Below are 24,138 nucleotides of genomic sequence, written 5' to 3' on the forward strand. Positions count from 1 at the left end.
GAGCTTTGCTTGGGGAGGAAAAGCGGGACTGAATGGCAGCATCTGATTCCTCAAGAAAAGCAAAATTTTTTTTCAGGTATCTAGGATCTGAAAGAAACCTCCTGGATGGGTCTTCATAAAAAAGGATACAAAGTAACTTAAGGACAATATTCTCAACAACAATAAATCTGATAGAAGGGTTCATTTGCTGCAATCTTTCAGATTTTCTAATGCTATTAAATGCATTATCTATCATTACTTCTATTTTTGGATGTGAGTCTTAGATATTACAATATGGCTTAACTGACATCAACATTCTTCTCAATCACTTTGCTTATTTTTTTTACTTGTAAGCAGAAATAAACTTAAATTCTCAAAAAGTATTATGTGTCTGGCCATTTAATAAGGAACAGATATGAAAATATAGCTTCTTGTTCAGACTGAACGACTAATATGAACTTCATAATAAAATCCTATCACAGTTTTTAAAAATTGAGTCATATAATGGCTTTTAGCCGTATTAAAATTTATCTGAAACATTTAACAATCATTCTAAAAATTATTACTCACAATTTCTTCATTTTTAGAGTTGATTTCTGGAGTTTCCTATCAGATAACATATACACGAAGATTTTTGTTTCTGCTTTGCAGGAATATGCTCCTACTCTTCTCTCCCAGACTTTTACTTTTTATAACATTCACTGCTCTTCCTGTCATATTTGTGTTACTTCCTAAAAGATGTTGCTAGAAAATAGCTATGTAATATTAAGATCCCTCTCTCCAGAAAATGAAGTCCATAAAAAAGGGAGGCTTTCCTCATTTTACATTCACTTCCCATATACAGGCTTCCAAGGCCCAAGACCTTATCCTAGAGAACTTTTTAAGGAAATGATGTATTCCACCAAGTTAACATATACTTAGATCAGCAGTTCTCTAACTTTTGCCTCTCAGAGTTCTTTTATGCTCTTAAAAAGTATTGAAGGCCCCGGAGTAGGCAGAGATAGCCCCTAGTGATTCCCGACTCCCGGTATTTGTGCCCTTGTGTAGTCCCATCCCTTTAAGCATGGGGTAGACCAAGTGACTTGCTTCTCACAAACAGAACATTGCAAAAGGCATGAGATGTTGCTTTGGTGATTAGGTTAGAAAGGCTGTGACATCCATCTTGCTAATACTCCTTTCTTGCCAGTACATTCCCTGGCTCTTCTCACTGTGCTTGCTCTGATGAAGCAAGCCGGAGAAACCCACACAGCAAGGAATGGAGGGCAGCCTCTGGCCAATTGCCAGGAACAAACTGAGGCCCTCAGTCTGACCATCAGTAAGGAACCAAATCCAGTCAACAACACTGTGTGTGGGCTCAGCAGCAGACCCTTCCCCAGGTGAACCTTCAGATGAGACTGCAACTCTGGTCAGCACCTTCATTGGAACCTTGTGAGAAGCCTGAAGCAGAGGACACAGCTAAGCCATGCCCAGATTCCTGACCCACAAAAACTCTTTCCCTCTTCCTTTACAGGCTAGCCTCTAACCTAAAATGTATTCCCAATTCCATAGCTCCCAAGTCCATATTCTCATACGGCTCCAGCCCTTCAAGTCTGTAAGCCTTATACAGGGAGGACCTTTTACTATCTTAGGTGTCCTGTGCTCAGGTATCTCAGAGCCAGAATAAGTGAGAGACTGGCAACATGACTTAGGACATGGACACACACAGGGAGATTCCACTCTGGGTCAATTATGGGGGACAGATATGGGTAAGAGAGCAAAGGAACAAATGGTTCTATGTGATGGCTGCTAAGATCTGTGTCTTTCATTATGTTTATCGTATGTTTGTGGTAGTGGTCATGACGCTAATTACATGGAACATATTATAACGAAGCCTGTCAATCCTGAAACTAACTTAATCCAAGAAAACAGTTTAGTAAATACTTACTTACTCAATATCTATGATGAGGTAAAAAACTGTGCTAAAATGAGGTAAAATGACCAAAACTTGGCTTCTACCTTCAAGGAGCTCAAAGTCTAATACAGGTTGAATATTCCTTATCTGAAATGCTTGAGACCAGAAGTGTTTCAGATTATGGATTTTTTTTTTTTAATATTTGCATTATACCTACTGGTTCAATATCCCTAATCCCAATTTCCAAAATCTGATACGCTTCAATGAGAATTTCCTTTGACTGTCATGTGGGTGCTCAAGAAGTTTCGGATTTTGGAGCATTCTGAATTTTGGATTTTCAGATTAAGGATGTTCAACCTGTAATTACCTAAGACTGGATAACTTTAGAGGAAAATTAAACAAAATCTAGTTTTTACAGAACAAAAATTACACGTAACATTAACTCTGGTTTGACGTTGTTTTATTTGATATAAGTAAATGTATTTAGTTTTCCACAGTTTATTGCTTATCTGTTCACAGTATTTTAAAATCAGGGAACTTTTTTAAATTTGTATAATTGCTTTGTATGTTTGTAAATTCATATGACACATTAGAAATTTATACCTGTTCATACTTCTTTTTTACTATGAGGGTTCCAAGTCATTAAAAGATTTGAAAATAATAATAGCTTACACAAATTGACAGTTTCCAATGTTCCGGCAATGTGCTCAGCAATTTATATACATTATCTCACTTAATCCTAAACACAGTATGTGAGGAAGGATTTTTACAATTACCTTCTCAGAGCCTAGGTTTTATTAAATGCCTAAAACAATGCCTAACATCTAGTAGGCATTAAAATATTTGCTGAAGTAAGAAAGTTACTGGTCAGGTATTAAAATACCAATCCATCAGATTCTTGAGCCAGTACTCTTAATTATCATGCAATAATATCCCAAGTTAAAATATAAGACAGAGATGCAAGTAGAAAGAAAATAACATAAAGTTATATAGTGGCACTAAAGAACAGTAGATTCTGTCTCAACAGATACTTCCTGAAAATTCAACTGAGCCAAATAAAAATAAAATTTATGTTGAGAATCTAAGGAATATGGGGAAGAGGAGAAAGAAAGAGAAGACAGAGAAGGGAGGGAGGGGGAGAGAGAATACACATTTATCTGTATGTATCATATATGACTGACAGAGTTCTCTAAATTGTGTCTATGTGTACAAATATAAGATTTATCCTATGCAAAAGGAGACATCAAACACATTACTATATCTAAAGGATCATTTCACAGCAAGGCAATTAGCATAAACTCTTGAAGGTTCTTCATTTGTTACTTTGCTAGTAAAAACAAGGAACATCTCCCAACATGAAAAGTTTTATCTATATGGTTAAGTTGTGGCTCCTGATTCAGGCTTTTACATATTAATGTAAGGTAAATAAGTAAAGTTATGCTATGAAAGAAAGCACACATTTGCTTCTCTCAACTATTTCACAACAAAATTCAGGTGAGAAAGCTGGTCTTGGAGTCTTTCTGTAATTTGAAAACTATCTGTTTTTCATTTGCTTTTCAAGTACCGACTTTATGGTTTTTCAGAATCATCAACGGCAACAGCCTCTTCTATGAGGTCCATAACAGAAAACTGGTGCAAACACACACTATCCGAAGGTATCTACTTCCTCTCGGTTCTCTTCTATCACTGTTCATAGTGCTGAAAGTTTCACTCACGATGTTTATTTTGACTGTCACTAGATAGACTGAACAACTCAGGACTGATTGCAGCCTTGCAAACTCTGAAAACAAAAAGTATTGAAACTGGTGCTACTTAGTTCATCCACAATTAGTGTAAAGGAGCAAGCAGCACTTACATGCCTAATCATCTCTAACTTAGTTTCCAAAGTCCTGGTAAAGCAATTGGCAATAACAAGTCATTTTTGCTATACGTATCTTCCTTAACCAAAGCATTGTTTTAGGCACTTAAGAAAACCTAGGCTCTGAGAAATTAACTGTAAAAATCCTTCCTCACATGGCTGTGTTTAGGATTAAATTAGATAATGCATCCTTCCTAAAGTTAGCATGAAAACTGGAATCAATATCCTTAAATTATTTTTAACTAACTCTACCATCTTCTAGTTATGCTAACTTTTGGAAAATTACATGACTTCCTTGTGCTTCAGTTGCCATATCTGCAAAACAGATAATAATGCCTACATCATGGTGTTAATGTGAAGATTAAATAATTAATATAAAACACTTAGAACAGTACCTGGCATACCGGAAGGGCTCAAAAGATGTCAATAATATGGCTAGTATTATAAACAAGTGCTAAAAACAAACTAGATAACTTGTTATTTTCTATTACCCAGAACCATTCCATCTTTAACTAATACTGTCAACTGAAGTAGTATGTTGATTAATTTTTTTTATCTCAAGCAACAAACTGCTGTTAACTTATTTATCCATAACAAAAGTGCTTTCAAATTCTTAAAACAGCATCATTTCATCTATGCAAGTAACTTTTTGCTGATATCACTGTTTACGGCCCGCAGTATCTAGAATCAAGGAGATTTCTGATATTTAGTTATTTCACCTGGTACTAAAAAAGATTCTGCAGATCTTTTTGAGTCATGCCTCTGAGAAGACAAATGGATTATAACAGAGGAGACTGTTCTGCTTCATACTGGCCAATGAGAGGCAGATTAGTAAAACAGGAGAGGAAAGCTGGCTAACTGCTATCTCCTGGGTGAGAACTTTTTGAGATAATGTCATTACAGAACAAGAGTCCCCAAAGCAAGAGTTCCAGAAGTCGAGTTCTGAATCAGAATAGATATCCCCATAGAAATACCGTTGAAAAAGCTCTAGGGAAGGGCTTCAAACCACTGCAATAAAGGAATTTCATTAGGACACCAAAAGCATTTATTAAAGATGCTTGTGTAGGACCACAAGAAAAAGTGAGTTAAAACAAGAGACTTTCAGTTATCTATGAAACACTTGTCTTGGAAGAAATTAACAACTACTACACAAGTTTAGGCAAGGTGTAAGCTCATATTCCTTTATCTGTTGTCCTGCATATTAAATCAGAAATCCCTTCTCTAATTGTCTCAAGGTTTTAATTATTTTTTCCACCTTTAAAGCAATAAAATTATACACAAATATATAAAAAAACACTATCCAATTACCTGTAATGATGGCCAGTATTCCTTTCAACTCTACTCTTGCCCCTAATATTTTAATTTCTCTACTATCCCATTAAACCATACTTTTTCCAAGTTCTTCATCCTTTTGTTTTACATCTGAGTTGAAGAAGGTTGTCTTTATAGCAGTTTCTTAATCAAGATTCATGTCTTTACACTCCTGATTCTAAGTGAATTTCCTATTCATATACTTTGACCATTTTTCTATTGGGGTATTTGTTATTTATTACTGATGTCTAAGAGTACTTAATACATTAAGAAAAATTAATCCTCTATCTTTCATATAAGCTAACACTTTTCTACCATGTATTATGTTAATTTCATTTGTAGAGTCTTTCAGCAGGTAGAACCTTAAATGTTTTACGTAGTTAAATCCATCAATCTTACAGTCTCAGAGTTTTATGCCATGTCAAAAAGCCTTTCCAACCCTAAAACTAACTAAAAATTATTTCTACATTTGTCCTAGTACTTTTCTGAGTTTTTCTTTGAACACTCAAATCTTTAATCTCTCCACAATTCATTTGTGTGTACGGTGTAAGGTATGACCCTGACATACAATTTTTTTCCAAATGGACAGCCAACGGTCCCAATACCACCTGGTCCTTCTACCTAATGTCAATGTCTATCATTCCAAGTTTCTAAGCTCTGGTTTAACACCGACAGGAAACTTTCATGTCTGCATTCAAGTGATCACTTTTCAAAGTATATTGTTGTTCAAGGGGCTATGTATTCTACTTCTAACGTTCCCAGCACCTGCTAGAATGAAAATAAAAGGGAGGGTTGGAGGGGGAGTATCGAATTTGACTACAATGCCAAAATATAATCATTAAGCCGCCAGAGCAGTTTACTATGTGTATGTATACCTGTAGTTTAACCTAAAATTACCACTTGCATTGTTGCCTATGGACAGCACTTCCAGATATGTTTTTTTTCTGTGAAAAAAGCAGTGAAAACTATTCAAGATAAGCATTGCATTTATTATAACTGGGAGTTAACTACATCTTGATAGCATGGCAAACAAGAACATAGGGAGTGGAGATTCACAAATAATCCAAATATCTAATCTCAACCTTATCTCCTTATTTGAAAATACTTTCTAAGTAGCCTATTTAATCTACCATTCTTTTCCTGTCAGTGCGAATGGCTTTTAGAGAGTGTGTCCAGATTCAGAATAGGAAAGGGAAGCCTAGAGAACAAAAATTTTCAGGATATGCCCAGCTCTATTTAGGGCAAAGTACACTCCAGCCAGCAGAGAAGGTATATCCTGGCCATTAGCATAATTAATTAATTTTCTTGGCCTTTACCAAGGAAGAGCCATTAAAAAACTCTTCTGATTATAATTTGGCTTCCCTTAAAGAGAGATAATGTACCGCTGAATGGCCAAGAATTCTAATCTACTTCACAATTCTATCTCTCATAATAGGTTAATAGGTTAACACAAACAGGCATTGTTTCTATTTCAGTTTATGATATATTTAGTTACCAAGAATCAGTTCCCTTGAACTCGATTACCTGCAAGTATGCTGAAGAAATTGAGTTTCTGAGAACCAGGCCTGCCAATGAGCCTGCCAATGCAGTATTACCCTTTGAGATGCCGCCTGAGTAGCCAACTAGTCTCCCTGAACAACATGACCATCTTAATCTCTCTACCTTCAATGATACGCACCAACAAATACAATTGCAAACCCAGTGCAACCCAATATTTACTCTGAAAACATTTTTGACAGCCTATGCTGTGCCAGTAACCCTGTACTGACTGCGAACAAAACAGATATTTATGGAAGATTGCCTAAAGGATATGTAATATCTCCATTTTTCTAGTTATTTCAAAATCTTTTCCCCTTTTAAGCCAGACTATTTTGAATAGTCCTCACACATCCTCATCTACCCACCATATCACTGCCTTTCCTGAAAGTGCTCAGGTACGATGCATTCAGCCTACAGGAGGGCATTATGAACCTTCTTGGTGCAGCCAGAGTAGGACCACTGGTGCGGGAGGATGCTGTTTACCCCACTATATGAGGTCCTGTTTATAAGGCCTCTGAGGAGAAATTTCCTTCAGATCTGAGTGTCAGGAATTGCTGTGCTCTTCTTAAAATAAAAGTTTGTTTTTAAGTTTTATGGGCTAAATTAAGTTTCCTTTTTTACATCATTTAGTAAGAAACAGAGAAATATCTGTGCCCTATTAGAAGTAAATACTAATTTTTATATTAGTCCTTTTATATTTTTATTTTGCAATTCTTGCTTTAGTTTACAACTGACTCTCTATAAATCACCTTAAATTTTTATGGGGGAGACATAACAAAGTAGATAAATGGATAAAAGTTACATCAATGCATCTCAGGGAAATTTTTTTTAATTCAAGGGATCAGGGGAAAAAGTCACATGAGAAGTCAAGGGAGAGGAAGGATTTTCAAGAATTTATGAATTTAAAAAATAAAAACCAGTCAAATCTTAAATAATTGGGCAAACAGGGGAAGGGGAATTACTAAGAAAAGGGGAGCAAAGGGGAAGGAAAGATCAGAGAATACCCAAAATAATTTTTTTATTTATAGAAACGAGACAAACAGTAGTACAAAATGACTGTGTAAATTTAGACAAGCTTACTGTATGATTAAAGTCACATAAAATATTTATAAATTTATTATTCCACAGAAGTCACCGAAAACGGTAAAAATAACACACTGACAACTGATAAAGAAAACACAAAACGTACTTGATAAAAATAGCCAAAATGGTACTACCAGGAAAAACAGAAAAACAAGACGCTTTCTTATCTAAACTCCTCCTCCCCTGACCCCAAAATATTAGGAAAAAACCTATGCATGCAACAATCTGAGTCTACTGATCTCTCACCTTTCTAAATAACCCAGCAGACAATCTAGGTAGGTGTTTAAATTCCACAACATGCATGATCATGTTCTTGCTAAATATATGTATATTCCATGACACTAAGGGAGTTTACAATGCTGTCAATCCTGTGTGTCAGCCCTAGTTCACACATATCACCACTGGGCCATCTCCACTCAGAAGTTAAATACCTTCCTCTTTATTATCAGCTTCCTTCAATTTCTTGCTCCCCATGCCCTAAAAAACCCCAATCCAGCACTGAAAAGATTTTAGGATGAGTCTAAAGTCTCATCATAAAGATGAGACGGTTCCAAGTCTTAGGTAAGAAATAAATTCCTAGATTGCTGAAACTGTATTATCTTTCCATTCCTCCTTTACCTTTCCCTCCCAAATCTTTGACTGAAAAATTATAATGTCTTTTAGAGTAGGCAGAGTAAAAAATTATGCTCACTCTAGTTCTCCTCTGCTAAAAGAAACACTTCTGTACAAGAATAGGGTATGGCTCTGCAGGACCACAGTGTCAGACTCTGCAACCATCCCCCTGTTTGAATGAACAGCTAATAGAAGGCTGTACGTAAAGCATCTGACTACCAACCTGTAGACTGACCCAAGTTCTACTCTCATCCCTAAGCTGCTTCTCAGAACAGGTATAGGAATTAGTTGAGGGGGCAGGAAGAGGAGGAAAAAAGTACTCATAGAAAGAAAATCTTTAAGAAGCCACAAATTTTCAGGAAAACTACAAATATTCTGAAAAAGCTAAAACTAGTACAAGAAAATAAATTATTGTTTTACATTTGAAAAATATACAGAAAAAGAAAAAGAAGTTTAATAAGATCCCCAACTTACACTGTAATCATGAAAATTAAAGCAATGAGGTGCTTAACATCTATCAACCTAGGAAAAATGTAAAGACTGATAATTAACAGTGTTAGAGAAACTGTCAAGAAACTGACGCTATTAAATACTGTAGATAAAAATATAGTCTGGTACCACTGTCAAAAGCAACCTGACAACATGTACAAAATTTTTAGTTGTGTATATTGTGTTAAAGAAAGTTTATGGGAGGCTATTGTTTTAGACTAGCCTCCTGCACTAAGTCCCAGCAGACCAGACCACATCAGAATGGAATCACTTGTGCTAAGTGCCATGTAATCAAACTGAACTTTGAAACTGGCCAAGTTTTCCACAAAACAGGAGATTCACAGCAACCAATCACAAGGGGCCTAGTTACCTGAGCCCACATGAAATGGAAGTCCCTTCTGTTTTAACCCTACAAGGAAAGTAACTTTGAAAGGACCAATATGTTCTTTGTTCCCTCTTTCTGCGTTCTTCAGCCTTTTCCCTCCATAAGGCCAACCTGCTCTACTCAGCTCATGAGAACATTCATTCTACTTTAAAGAAATGAGTTGTTGCTCGAGTCTAGAATCACAAATAAAAGCCAATTAGATTTTTAAACTAAATTAGTTGTAATTTTGTCTTTTGACAGTTCTTTAATCCTAAAATTCTATTCCTCAGAATTTGTCTTTAAAAAATAAAACACTGTACGTGGAATAAACAATGCAATAACATACATCAAAAAGGATCAAGTAAACAGAATGGCCCATCAATACAGTACAATACTGTGCAACCATTAAAAAGGATGAGTTAAGAACATGAAAGAAAAAATTATTTGTGAAAAATTATTAGGTTAAAAAAGGCAGGTTTTTGAAGAATTGAAACCTGCAGACATGTCGACATTTCCCAGTTTTACAGGACAAGACAAGGTGAAAATTTTCCCTCTGCTGACTTCACTGGGTCTTTCCACCTAAGATCACTATGATTCTACCTAAGATCAGCTATGGGTCACTCTGAGTGATAATTCCATAACCAATTTACTGCTTGTCATTTGTGCCATTAGAAGTCATTTCACTATAGAAATCTAAAAAAAAAAAAAAAAAAAGCCTAGAAATTACCCAGAGGTTACAGCAAGCAAATAAAAAACGTTGTTTATTTTATTTACCTGGGTGAATCCTAAGGAGTAGGAAGTGATGCCAAAAAAAAAAAAAAAAAAAGGCAAGTTATATAATAGGATAAAAACTGATTCCTTCCTTTAAAACTATGTGTGCATGCATAAGGAAGACACACACATCCAGGTATAAGTGTGGACATGAGTATGCATTGTGCACTAATGGGTCTGTGTATCTGTATATTCACAGGAACAAATTCTAGAAAATGGGCTCACCGGAACTAGCACACTGGTCCTGATAGCATTTTGTAACTATTCAGATGTGATTCCAACGGCACAAGTTGACAATGGCTTTGCCACTATAATTTAATCCCCTGAAATCGTACCATGATTTCTTCCATCAACACATAAAATTGTTAATTCATTTTCTCAGGCTATAGTGAGGTTTAAGATGTCTCTCACAGTATCAGAGGATTTTTATCAATTCCTTTCTAACCAACAGTGATTGGCATTATGTGTACATAAAACAGTCTTCCAAATCGGCATTCTCCTTGACCGAGAGCATGAGGAGACACTCAGAGGGGTGGGGGAGCACACTGAGAAGGGGAGGGTGGGGAGACTCAGCCATGTGGTGTAAATAAAAATTTTCAGAGACAAGCAGCGTAACACCAAACAGGGTGATGAAGGGCATGATTAAACAGGGCGTGTATGATTAGGAACCAATGACATTAAATGGCTGACTTCTCATCAGAAACAATGATCAATTGTTTCCTCAACTAAAAGCTATACCCCTGGCTTAATAATGGCTTGGGAGGGGGGAAGGAAAGTGGTAAACAAATGTACCTTTTTCTGCATAATTTGCCTGCGTATCAATTTCAAGTCACAACCTATTTGAGAAACATTAAAATATTTTAAAACATGTGTTAATCAAAATAACATGTAAACATTATAAATTCTAATTTTCTATCTCGTCAACTGGGTCACAAATATTAATGATGCCCCAAATGAAAATTACCTGGAGGTTAACATCTGCAATTAGTTTCAGTTTAAAGTATAATTCTTGATAGAAATCCAACACAAACAGATTCAAAACACTTTTATAGTTACAATGTGGAAATGCCCGAAAGCTAGATTAACTTGAGATTTGGTAATCAATTGTCCAGCTCTCCAAATTGCAATACAGACGTAAGGATGCATGATTGACTCTAGACCACACACACAATCTGGACTTGGGAACTGTGCAAGAGCACTGCGGATAAACTTAGAAACAACAGTTCTTAAATCTATGGGTACTGTAGCAGAAATTCTGCAAGCTCCCGACTCTACTTGATATATTCTTCACCACTGAACTGGCTTGAAGCAGAAGTTAATGGTTAACAGCCTAATAATGCTCTTAATTGCCTATCTGGTGTGCTGCTTAGCCTCTTTAAGCCTCAGTTTCCTAACCCGAAAGATGAGGATGACAAAGATACACACCCCCATAGGGACACTGTAATTATTAATAATATGAATGTATATACAGCATTTAGTACAGTAACTGGCACAAAGACTTGGTAAATGTTATTTTTTATTGAGTTACTAGAAATCCATGCATTTTTTGAAATGTATGGCATCTCTTACACAAATTTCAACTGTGGATTTGGTCACTAGAAAGTACAAAGATCATGAAAACCACCTCATGATTTGAGAATCATCTTCAGCTCTTCCGCTAAATCTCAGTCTTCCTGAACCAGCTATGTCAAACTTCACTTCCTTGAAGCTGCTGTGTTTTCATTAATTTCAAGAATTTTATACACAATCATGTGTCAGTTAATGACAGTGATACGTTCTGAAAAATGTGCTGTTAGGCAATTTTGTCATTGTGTGATCACAGAGTATACTTACACAAACCTAGATGGTATAGACTCCTGCACACCTAGGCTATATGGTATAGTCAATTGCTCCTAGGCTACAAAGCTGTAGAGCATGTTTCTGTGCTAACACTGTAGGTAACGTAACACAATGGTAAGTATTTGTGTATCTTAATATATTTAAACGTAGAAAAGGTGCAATAAAAATACAGTATAAAAGATAAAAAACAGTACCTCTGTATAGGGCACTTATAGTTCACAAGACTAAAAGTTGTTCTGGGTCTGTCAGAGAATGGTGAGTGAATATGAAGGCCCAGGACATTACTATACACAACTGCAGACTTTATAAACACACTACACTTAGGCTATACTAAATTTATTTTTTTTAAATTCTTTCTTCAATAATAAATTAACCTTAGTTTAGTGTAACATTTTTACTTTATAAACTCTTTACTTTTGTAATAACACTTAGCTTAAAACACAACACACTTTACACCTATACAAAAATATCTCCTTTCTTTATATACTTATTCAAAAAGCTTTTTCCTATTTAAAAATTTTTAAATTTCATTATTTTTTAAACTTTTTCTTGTTAAAAACTAAGACACAAATACACACATTAGTCTGGGACTACAGGGTCAGGATCATCAAGACATCAGTAGGAGATAGAAGATTTTCAGCTCTGTTATAATCTTACGGGACTACCATTGTATACGTGGTCCACTGTTGACTGAACCGTCATTATGCAGCACATGATTATACACTTGACCCTTGAACAACAGGTGTGAACTGCACGGATCCACTTATATGTGAGTTTTGCCAACCAAATATGAATCAAAAATACAATATTCAAGGTATGTGAAATGCTCATAAATGCAAAGGCTGACTTTTAGCATGCAGGTTCTGCAGGGCTAACTGCAGGACTTGAGTATACTTGGATTTTGGTATGGGGGAGGGAGGGAGAGGGGTGGTCCTGGAACCAACCCCCGACTCCCCACCTGATTGTACTGAGGGATGACTATATACTGTTCCCTTTGCTCAAAACACTTTCAATCCTATTTCCCACTCCCAGCTTTGGACTGATTAACTCTCACTTATCTTTCACGTCTCGGCATACACATCACTCCTCAGAGAGCCCTTCCCAAATCCTCTTGTCCAGATTAGGGGTCCCTACCTTATGTCTTCAGTATACTCTGAACTTTCTATACTTTATTCATTGAACTACTACCAGTGTTACTTAATACATGACTTCCCCAACAGACTATCAGCTTTGAGAAGACAGAGACTGTATATATGTCTCATTTTCTACTCTGTCTCCAGTGCTGGGTGCATTACAAGGAGTGGAAGAAATTATAAATATTTGTTAAATTAAATGAATGCAGAAGGACCAGCCAGATTGGTAAATTATAATCTAGTTCATATTCACATCGAGTACTACAATTCTTGATTAAGCTTACTGCTGTTGCTCATTCACATTCTTATAGAATGTTTCAAGTTTTAAATCTAAATCCCACCTTTCGGTATGACCCATCGCATATAATTTATTAATAGCTCTCTTGCTACAATAAGATTAAGCTTATCATGTTCTATATTCTTAATGCATTTATTAAAATGGTACTCAGAGGAAAGTCAAATTGCTCAAAGTATCTATTAAGTTTACTAGTCTTCCTCAAAAGATGTTTTTGAGGAAGATTTATAAAAGAAAAGAATGTGAAAATTATTTATCTAGTCTAGTGCATAATTTTTCAACAAGGACCCTATGGGTTGAAAAAGCTAAGTAACTGGTTCAGAATCAGAAAGCTAGAAAGTGCTAGAAACAGATCCAGGACCCCTAGTTCTCAGTCTGCCTTTCCAGTATAGGGCCTTTCTGGTACAATAATTGAGAACCACTGTTCAGGGTATTTCAAGCAATAAATAATCTTGAAATGCAACAAGTAATCATTTAATGCTACTGAATCACCTGTGAAGCCTTTTTAAAGTATGGATTTTCAGACCTCTACTGTATTAGAAACTCAGGTGAGACCTGGACCTTCACACGTTGAAAAAGTTCCATGGGTGATTCTTATCCCAGCAAAGATTGAGAACCCCTAATTTAATCAATCAAGCATTCATTATTTGCTAAATGCCTACTCTGTCCTTACCCGTATATTCCTCCTCTCGTGGCTCCTAGGAAGAAACAAGATTTATTTATATAATCAATTAGAGAAGAAAATAAGACAGTGTAATGAAGTGCTGAATTAGCTAAATGAACACAAATTAAGTGCTAAATACAGAGAAAGTAGGACAGGAGCTCGGGTTTGGGACGCAGCTATTTGTGGAGACAGAATAATGGGCAGACAGGTCCCCAGCAGGAGTCCTGAGGACGCTGCGAAGTGCCTCCAGGGCTGCTGTGGAAAGTAGAGGAGGATGCTTTCCTTGCCCCTATATCCCATTTTAATCAGAACAGCTCCACTTTTACCTTTAAAAAATAACACCAAAGGCTTTTAAAAGTTTGAAATCCCTATTATTTTACAAATGCAAAATAAAATAAAAAAAAATCCGTGGTGCAGTAGCTTGTCCTAAAGTTCGGAAGCTAATAGGTGACATAAAAACCAGGTCTCTCAACCCCCAGTGCCCTTTTCACTCTACCACGTCACACACCATGGCATTCCAAGGGAAGGACCAGTGTGAGCAAAGGTTCTCACAGAACACCCTGGACACACTGGCCTGACCAAAACAGTGGGTTTACATTCAAGTCATGTGTCTGAAACTGGGACTGGGACTGGGAGGGGATAATAGGGAGAAGGGCCCAGGCAAGCTTCAGGATAAAATACAGCCACCCCTCCAAAGCTGATCTTCAAGTTTTAGGAAGACTTCTTAAAAAACTAAAACTGATAAATAAAACTGATAAAATCCTGTATTTGTGGTAGGTCCACAGGGGACTTCCTTGGTGGAATTGTTGAGTCGCGCTGTTTAAGGAAGTAGTAAACGATACGAATGCATAGACAGGGGTAGGGGCTAGATAATAGATTGCCTTGAAATCAAAGAGGAGTTTATGTATTTGCTACAATTCAACACCTCCACTGTGTAAGTTTTCAGAAGAGTACTGAGAGGGTACACTCCCGGGATGCTGGCTGCACACAGAACGGACCATCTACAGTCAGGTGCCTCACAGAACCAATCAGCTGCTAAAGCTTCTCCTTCTCTACAGCAGCACAAGTAATAAAATTGCTGATTTTACTCCTGTGCTCATGTAACAGAAACTATTACAGTACTTTAAAAATGCTTCTGCTATCAATTTGTTACTCCCCATAGCATCCCTCTAACACTGCTATTATCACCATCTTACTGTGGAAGGAAACAACCACAGAAGTCAGTGTCAAAGCCAAAATGAGATGTCTAGAATTTACAATGTTCAGACTTAATGCTCAGTCCACACACACAGTGGCATCAGAATAAATCTCAACTTTAGTATTCCTATGTTTATCACACATTTAATTCACTAACAAATTTTCACAAGGAACTTAAAACCTAATAAGACCCACCCAAACATGTGTCAAGTAACATGTCTAATATTGGATTCGTTGCCTTACTCCGGAAATGGCTCTCTCTCTCAACCTCCCTACACCTACTCACGGTATTGCTCTTCTCTGGATAACCTATCCTAAAAACCTTGATATCCCCTTTGCCTCTAATCAGCTGCTAAACACTTTTAAGGGCCCTGATTATGGCACTGCCCAGAACAACAACAACAAAAATCAACGACTCCCTACTGCCTTGCAAATGAAATCCAAACTCTTACACCAACACGGAGCACTCAGAGCTTTCCACAACAGAGCCCCGGCCCGCCTTCCACCACTCCTCTACCCAGCCTAAGTAATAGCTGGCCTGGAAGTCTTGCTATTCCCCACACACTTAGTGCTTATTAAAGCACATGATCTTGGGAAAGTCACTTAATCTGAGTTTTATTTTACTCAACAATAAAATGGGTATAATAATACTTGCCTGAAAGGACTAACTGAGGTAATGAAAATGAGTGCAGCTGTAAATTTTAAAGTACTATAAAAATACAAACATTATCATTATGTCATAGTTGTGGTAATTTTATTTCATTTACACCTGCCTTGCTCCAGAAAGGATGTAAGGCAGCCCACATAAAACACAAAATAACAAGAGTTTAAAGATGGAAGCAATAAAAGAAATACAAAACAAATGTACGGACAAAAAAATGGAACTGAGAACGAGGCTAAGAGAAATGCATACCATAACTGCCTATGTATTTACTTCCTTTCAGGTTAATAATTTGGCTTAACACTGTAGTTTGATTGGAAAAGGAAACGAAGCCAGTTAGACAATTCAGTGTCCAAAAGACTAAAAACAAACCCAATGGTCAGAAGTAAAACAGTTCCCATTGTAAAGACCAGGCAAGAATTTCTCCCAAAGGTCCTTATTCTGTATAATATAATTAGACAATATCCTCAACATCTTTATCATGGATTATCTATTTCATTATATCATTATTAGATTAAAAGCCTCTTGAGGTCAGGTAATTGCTTTATTGTATTTGTATCTCTGGCAGCACTTATAGCAATTAGTCAATAAACCAAATACCTTATATACCGGTTTCTATGGATCCAATCTCCTCCTTATTTCAAACCATCTTGCACATCACATTAATCCTAAAACATCACTTTTATCATCACATTGGTCCTCAGTTCAAAAACCTCGGACTGCTTCCCTGCACACAGAACAAAGGCCTCCTCATTCTTTACCTACACAGCACAATACTGAACACGACCTCCCCTGCAATGGCCTTCCCTGTCTTCCCATTCCTCTAAATTCTTTTTGCCCTTTAAAGTTCAGCTTAAAAATCTCACTTTCTACATAAAGCCTTTTCTGACTGGCAGCAATGAGGCAGAGGGAGGGATTGGGTGGTGGGAGGGAAGGCAGAAGTGTTGTGTTCTTTTCCGTTAGTCAACAGTTAAGTGACTGTGTACAAGTCACTAAACCATTGTGAGAATACTTCCTCATCTGTGAAGCCAAAGCTTTAGGACAGATTGTATCTAAATTACCTTCCAGCTATAACATTCTAGGATGCTTTCCTTCTTTCAAACTTGGACACACCCTGATCTACCTGTCATATATTTTAATATGTAATTATATACATTGTTTTTAAATTTTCCCTGCTTAAGTAAATATACCAACGCCTCCACAGTAGTCTTGTATTAATATTTTCTTCTTATCCTCAAAGACTGGCATAAGACCAGGTACATAGCAGATACTTTATGTAAGCTAAGAAATGTGTAAGGTAACTATTTTTAAAGATTGATTATAATATTGCTTGCTGCAGTATGAATCAGCAAAAAAAAGCAATTTTTTTCATTAAGCAGACCATTAAAATAAGTGTACTAAAACAAGGAAATACCTAAATCACTTTTCTCTATAAACGTACATTCACTTAAAGGCATCAATACATCTTTCATTAAGGTGACCACCATGTCTAAGCACAAATGAGTCTTTTAACACATAATGTTCATTTCCTAGCCATTCCTGTTTATATCTTCTATTGCAAAGAGAAAGCTCACTGGGAGGGGCGGAATAAAAACAAAAACCCTGCCATAATTTTTATTATTATTTTACTGATTTAATTTCATATACTATTTCTGATTCCAACATAAAAACTAATAAAGTTACATAGAATTATGAAATAAATCATGTGACAAATTAAATTGTACTTGCTTTGACTTTCACTATTACAGGCTAAGGAAAGCCACTACAAACACTTAGTTTTGCTGCTTTTAACATTGCCTTTTTTTTTAAAATAATGTATCTTCTCTGGATAAATATCCAGTTTCCTGGACAGTACTTTAAAAAGAGAATCTGATAAATCTAGAAGTTTGCTGATTCTTCTTTTGCTCAATTACTACTCCTGTCAGCAAAATTTAGGCAACATTAAAAGCCTGAGTGTTTGCTTAAATGGGAAAAAAAAAATTAAAAAGAAAATAACAAAAAACAAAGAAGGTATATCAGTCACTGGGTATACAAAGATATCCTATCAATGCTCAAAAAATTATCATGCTATAGTGAAAACACACAGAACCCTATAAACCACATGCATTACATGCAAAGAGCTTCTACAAATCAGAGGTTCTGAAACTCAAGACAATTCTCATTTTCCAAATTCTACATACACTGTAAATGGACCAGTAGTCAGTCAGTTCCACTCATATTTTTGTGTCCATTGCTATTACCGGTAAAAGAGTTTATGAGAGCTCATTGCCAGTTTAGAACAGAGAAATACTTCAATACAAAATAAATCGATTTATTCCTGAGAAGAAATAAAAATCTACAAAGTTATTCAATCATTTTTATTCACAAAATATCAATGTACAAAAACGTTCAGCAAAAGATGCATAAGGAAACTGCTATTCTCTGTGAACCTTAATTATTACTACTTTTAACCACTCAAAAAGATATTTATCTAATTTAAGCAACATAATAAAGAATTAAGCAAAATTCTGGCCCAAAAAATTTCCTTAAGAAAAGGAAAAGGAAAGAGTTTATTCAGGAGGGATACAGAAATTCAAACCCACTGAATCAAACCCACAACTTTCAACTCTAATGCCTAATATTAGATTTCCTTGAAGAAATAAGTATGTTTGCTCAGACATTTAGCATTTAAGCAGGCATCAGAAACAAGACTATGGGTGACCAAAAAGGGGCATGTTTTGTCTATGACTTGCTCTGTTCTCTAAACACACTAATTATTTGAATAGTTCTAAATGCAATCATTTCCACCAGGAAAAACACATCCCAACTTAAAATTAGGCTTCATTGGGGTGGGGTGAGGAAAAAATTAGGCTTCATAGCAGGTCTTTACTAATCACAAAAACTATGTAATTGAACCAATACTGATGTATAAAAGCAAATTAATAAGTCACGCACCATTATTTTTAATGGAGCTTGAAAGAAGACTAACATGTAAAGATTAGAGCTATGGGTTTTCAATATTAAAAACACAACAACAGTAAGGCAATCACCACTACATTATAATAGTCTTCCAAGTACAAAGTAAACAGATATTTATGAAAGTGACCAACTTAAAAAACACAAATTCAAGATATAGCAATACAAATTCAAGAAACATTTCAAATATTCCATTTTTAATAGAAAACACTTAAGAAAGATAACATTCAATTTTCAGTTCTATTATTTTAGAAAACACCTGCCTAAAATATTCAAAGCTCTACTAAACATCTTTGGTGGCTTGATAACAGCAGTTTAACATCCTGAGCCCTGAACTTATTCCAGTATCAACTGACCAGATGAATGACAGATTAACAATTACTTCAACCTAGGCAGCTTTATACTACCTATTAATGCAGAGAATAGTAAATTTAAAATACGGCAGAATACGACACCATTTAAAACCTGAATAATAGCCAGTTTGTTTTTTCCTTGACTACTGGGATTTTTGACAATGACAAATGAAAGGAAATAGAAATTAATTTGAGAGAAGAGATTAAAAATTACTTTTACAGTAATGGCTTAGAAGAACAGTCCTTTAGAAATTAAAAACATTTGGTCGGCTGTCACGTGAATTTTCAAAACCTTAATTCAAAAGTATCATTACAATTAATAGGTGGGCAAGTTAAAAGTGACACCAGATTTTCTAGAAACATGTGGGAAGCTACCAGATAGATGTAAAAGGAGACAGACATGCAGGTTAGAAGCTTACAAGGGCTCAAAAGTAACCTAAAATACTCTTACCAAGCTTGGATCACAAATTAGGGCTAGGAATAAACACAGCAATTCTATCACATTCCCAGGGCATTTTAATCATCACCTTAAGATAAGCTAGTTAAAAATATGATGAGAAATGTCTAACAAGAAAATTCACTAATATGTCAAAAATTGTAAGTGGAATTACTACCTTGCAATGGAATAATTTTAAAAATCACTAATCAATCAAAACAAAATGCACAAACTTGTCCAGACTAATTTAAAACAAACCCAAAAAGAATTATGAATTATTTTTTTAAAAGTGTTTTCAAAGCATATACTTTCCTGTATGTGCTTTACTTTATTTTAAACACTACAATTTCAACCTAAAAGAATATATATCCCTCATTCTCTTCAACTCTGCTTTATTCACTGAAATAGGTTCTAAAGCAAATAGTCTTCTCCATTAGCCTGGGCCATGCAGCTTCGTATAGGAGTTTGGGAAATCACAACAAACATATCTAAAATAAGCATGAATATGCATTGCTTCTACAAGCATACTTATTTAAAATCCCCCCCCCCCCCGCAAAATAAATAAAACCCATAGTCTCCATTTGAGAATTTGAGGAAATGAATTTTTACAACAGCCTGGAAAGCCAAACCAAAATATAAGGCCAGTTCACAATATCCATCCTTTTCTGTATTACAAAAACTGTAAGTGAAATTTTGTTATTTGAAATTTTGTTTGTAAAACCCAATGTACATTTTATCATCTTGTATAAAATATCTACAGCCTCAGTAGTGGTTAAATTGCAGCTATAAAGGAAATTGTCCCGAGATAAATGGTTTCCCTATGAGAAAGCTTCACTGCTACACTTCACCTCAGGACAATAAATCAAATTAACTGCACCTTGTCCTCTGTCCAATGACATCATCAGTTTGACCACATCTTGGGAATCGGGTGCAAAAACATATGCTATTTTAAGCATGAAATTATATTACTGCTTTTTGTCCACCCAACACCATATCTTGGGCCTCTGAAACAGTCATTCACCTGAACATTCTCCTAAAAGCTACAGATTTTTTTTTCCCTGCTGCATTCCGGGCCTGCCCATTGGGAGTGAAAGAAAAATGGTCAGAACTGGTTATCTGAAATTAGCTTACTTTTAGTCCACCAAACCTAGAATTTTATTACAAATTAAACTGAAGACTAATATCCCACAAAATATGTAGCTAGCCATTCACCATGAAGTGTCTTAACATGATTTCAAAGGTTTAACACCTTAGTGTTAAACACCACTCCCCTAATTCTTCCCTCAACTAGCAGAGGTAAACATCCACCGAGGAGAAGCACCATCATTAAAAAAAAAACACAACTACACAAAATAAAAATTTTAAAGAAAACTTTGCCACAGGAAAGACCAAAAATCAAAATTATTGTTTCCTCTAAACAGGAAAAGTTAATCTGGCTCTCTCACAGGCCAACTGTCCTAAGTCTAGATAAAACATAAAATCAATTCTGACAACTTAAAGAAGAGGGGCGGGAGTGCTGGGAGGAGAATAAGTTCCAAGATCACGGTAGACACAATGCCTGTGTTTATTCTTCTATTTTCACTCATTTAACCATGACACAAACACTCAAAGAAAACATAACCCCATTTCTGTTTTCAGTAGTGCTACAATTAAAATAAGCAAATCTATGACAGTGATAGCACAAAATTAGTGCCAGCCCCATCTTGAACCAGAATGAAGAGGTTAGAAAGGGAGCACCACACAGAAAAATTACCAAAGTGTTGTTAATTGGAATTTCTAAAATATTTAGCTATTTCACAACTCCTGGGGGGGGGGGGGAACTGTATAGGTTTGACAAATACTGCAAACTTTTACAAAGCCTGAAAGTGGTTAACTCGGGGGTGAGAAGCAAGGGAGAGAACTATCCACAAAACAAAGTGATCTATTTTTATTAAACCAAAATAGATTTCACAGCCTCTGAAAATTTGTTATCAGTAAGACAGACTTTTTCCTAGGCCCAATATTACTGCAAACTATAAGAAAGTCTTTTTAAGAGAAAACAAACCACCACAGAGCTGATGCTTAGCTAGGAGGTGTTTTAATGCTGGTAAGGCCCCAAGAGGGTTTGTTTTTGCCCGCGGAGGAGGGGTATGTGTGTGGAAGTTGGTGGGGGTAGTCATTTTGGTTATTAGTAAATAAATCAAGCAGCAGAAAACATGAGGCCTAGGCGACTGCTAGAGAAGCCAAGGCCTAGCTCTCCCCCTCTCTTCCCAGCACAGCCTGAGTTTGATCTCAGAGCCCTGTGGATTGCCAGGGAAAAAAAAAAAAAAAAAAAGAATCATATCGAACCACAAAAGCACATGGGGCGAATGTAAAATATAAACACGGCGTTGGGCTGTGAGTGGCTGTTATTAAAGGTCTGAATTACTAAACATGAGAGGCGGGGAAAGCCAGGCGGCCATTTCAATAATATAAACCTCCCCGAATTAGACATTATTCAAATGAGAAGAGGTTCGGCTAAGCAGAGAGTAAAGAGGACCCAGCAGCCAGCAAGAAAACACCACCACAGAGCCCGGGGGTGGATCCCCGTCCCAACCCACCAACTCCCAACCGGAGAGGGGAAATGAAGATTATCAACTTGTCAGGCCAGCCCGTTCTGGGGCAGCCCTTTGCATCCAAGTTCTCAGGAGGCCTCTGGGCGCTCTGGGGCCTCGGGGCGAGAGGCCCCCGAGGGACACCCGCCCCGTGCGTCCCCGGTCGGGCGCAGGGGGAGGGGGCAGGGAGGGGAAGAGGGAGCCGAAGATCAGACCACGCCAGCCACCTCCAACCCAACTGCCCCGCTAAGCCGGGGCCGACGAGGAAGAGGGGGCTTTTCCAGGACCCACGAGGACTGCTGACCGATGGCCGGGGCACATGGGCTGCCCCGGAGGACACCCCCTACGAGGGGAACTCTCCCCGAGGGCCCCTTCCTACCCAGTCCGCCCCCACGGGGGCGAAGCGGACCCCTGCGCGAGCTCCCCGTCCCCGCCGCCCCGAGGACACCTCGTAGCGCCCACCACCGCTCACCCCTACCCACCTAGAGCTCAGGCCTGGCTCAGGTCAGGCCGCCACTGGGGGAACGAGTGGGGCGCGGCCGAAGTGCCCGGGGCCGTGACCCCCGGGCTCAGCCCCGCTCGGACCCAGTGCGGCGGCGGGGCGCGGGCAGGGCGCTCTCCTCGGGCGCACCCCGGCTGCCCTCCGGGGCGCCCCGCTGCGGGCAGTGCCCCCCCGGCCCGGGCCCGCTCCCGGGGGAAGACGCGTGCGGGCGTCCGGCCGCCGGGGTCCGCTCCGGCCCCGCCGCCTCCCCGGCATTGTGCTCGCCGCCACCTCCATCCCCCTCCACGCCCCCCCACCCCCCGCCCGCCCGGCCCCGGCCGCCGGCCCGCGCCCCACTGCGCCCCGCCGGCCCAGCAGCTATGAATATGTAAAATGTCTTTATTGTCCTCTCCCTCTGCCCCGGCCCCGCCGCCCCGCCGCGGACCCGCTCGGGTTCGGGCACGGCGGCGAGGAGGCGGCGGCGGCCGGCGGAGGAGGAGGGCCGGTGCCGGCGGGCGGGCCGGCGAGCCGGCGGCGGGGTGGGTCGGGGGCAGGAGGAGGGCAGTGGATCGCAGCCCCCTTTGCCCCTTGTCTTCCCCCTCCGCCTGGCCGCTCCGAGCCTCTTTCCCCCTCCGCTCGGCGCCCGGCGGGGGCTCAGTGCTCCCCGGCCCCCCATCTCCCCGCCGTTAATTATAATAATCCTGAGTACTAATAAATTATGCTAAGTCGCGGGGGGGGCAGCGGGAGCCGGGGTTGAGTATGAATATGAATATGTAAAATGCTGTAATGATTACCTGCTGCTGCTGCCGCCGCGGCTGAACTCTCATCTTGACTCGCTGCTCCTCCGTCCGCCATTTTGAATATTTTAACCAAAATCGCCCGGTCGATAAACCCTCCCTCGCTCCCGCTCCCCTCCCCCCTCCCGCCCTACTTGCCTCCTCCCTCCTCTCCGCCCCCTCCCGCTCCCTCCTCTCCCCGGGCGCGCGCCAGGGGGCGCGCGAGACCGGCGCTGTTCTTCGCCGGCCCCCTTGGAAGAGCTCCACCCCCTCGCGCTGTGCGCACGCGCCTCCAGGCCGCTGTGGCCCTTCGGCAGCTAAAGAAGCGCCCTCAACCTGCCAGTCGCCCCTTCGCTTCACTTTTTTCGTCTCGGCTCTGCACATGCGCGGCTTTCTCCACGCGCCTGAAGTGCGGCCGGCGCATGCGCTCCCCGTTTTTCGCTCCCTCCAGAAGAGTAACCTGACTATAAAGTGTGGTTATGTCGAGCGCTTGTATCCTCTTACAGTTCTCCCTTTGCTCCTCCCGCCTTACTTCCCTCCCAGCTTTGCTCTGGCTTCCCCCGGTGGCCCGTGTCATTGTAAAACACGGGCAGGGGACACAGAGGCCAACAGCGTGGGGACGCGTGGAGGGTCAGTGGGCGGGCCGGCGCCCGCGTCCCCTAGCTCCGCACTTTCCCGAGGCTTTAAGCGCTGCGGAAACCCTGACAATGGAGGGGCCGCTCCCCTGCTAAGTAATTTCCGGCCCTCGGGGCAGGTAGGGGCGGAAACACCAGCCGCGGGGAGCGGGGCGTGAGGCACCTGCTGAGCCTCAAGCGGTCATCCCGCTTTAAATTTGAATCCGAACTAATCCCCGCCCCCGACTCTGCAAATGCTGGAGA

At 39.1% G+C, this 24,138-nt stretch overlaps 1 protein-coding gene across 1 annotated transcript in view; it reads right to left on the minus strand.

Moving 5' to 3' along the window:
- POU2F1 (POU class 2 homeobox 1) overlaps positions 1–23,321 on the minus strand; it is a 164,694-nt gene extending 141,373 nt beyond the window's left edge. Inside the window, exon 1 of the mRNA XM_069479106.1 lies at positions 23,279–23,321. The gene's annotated coding sequence lies outside the window, so the exon portion shown is untranslated. The remainder of the gene's footprint in view (positions 1–23,278) is intronic.
- Between the last annotated feature and the right edge of the window lie 817 nt (positions 23,322–24,138).

The sequence above is a fragment of the Eulemur rufifrons genome, chromosome 8 (assembly GCF_041146395.1).
Source record: "Eulemur rufifrons isolate Redbay chromosome 8, OSU_ERuf_1, whole genome shotgun sequence".
Classification (NCBI taxonomy): Eukaryota; Metazoa; Chordata; class Mammalia; order Primates; family Lemuridae; genus Eulemur; species Eulemur rufifrons.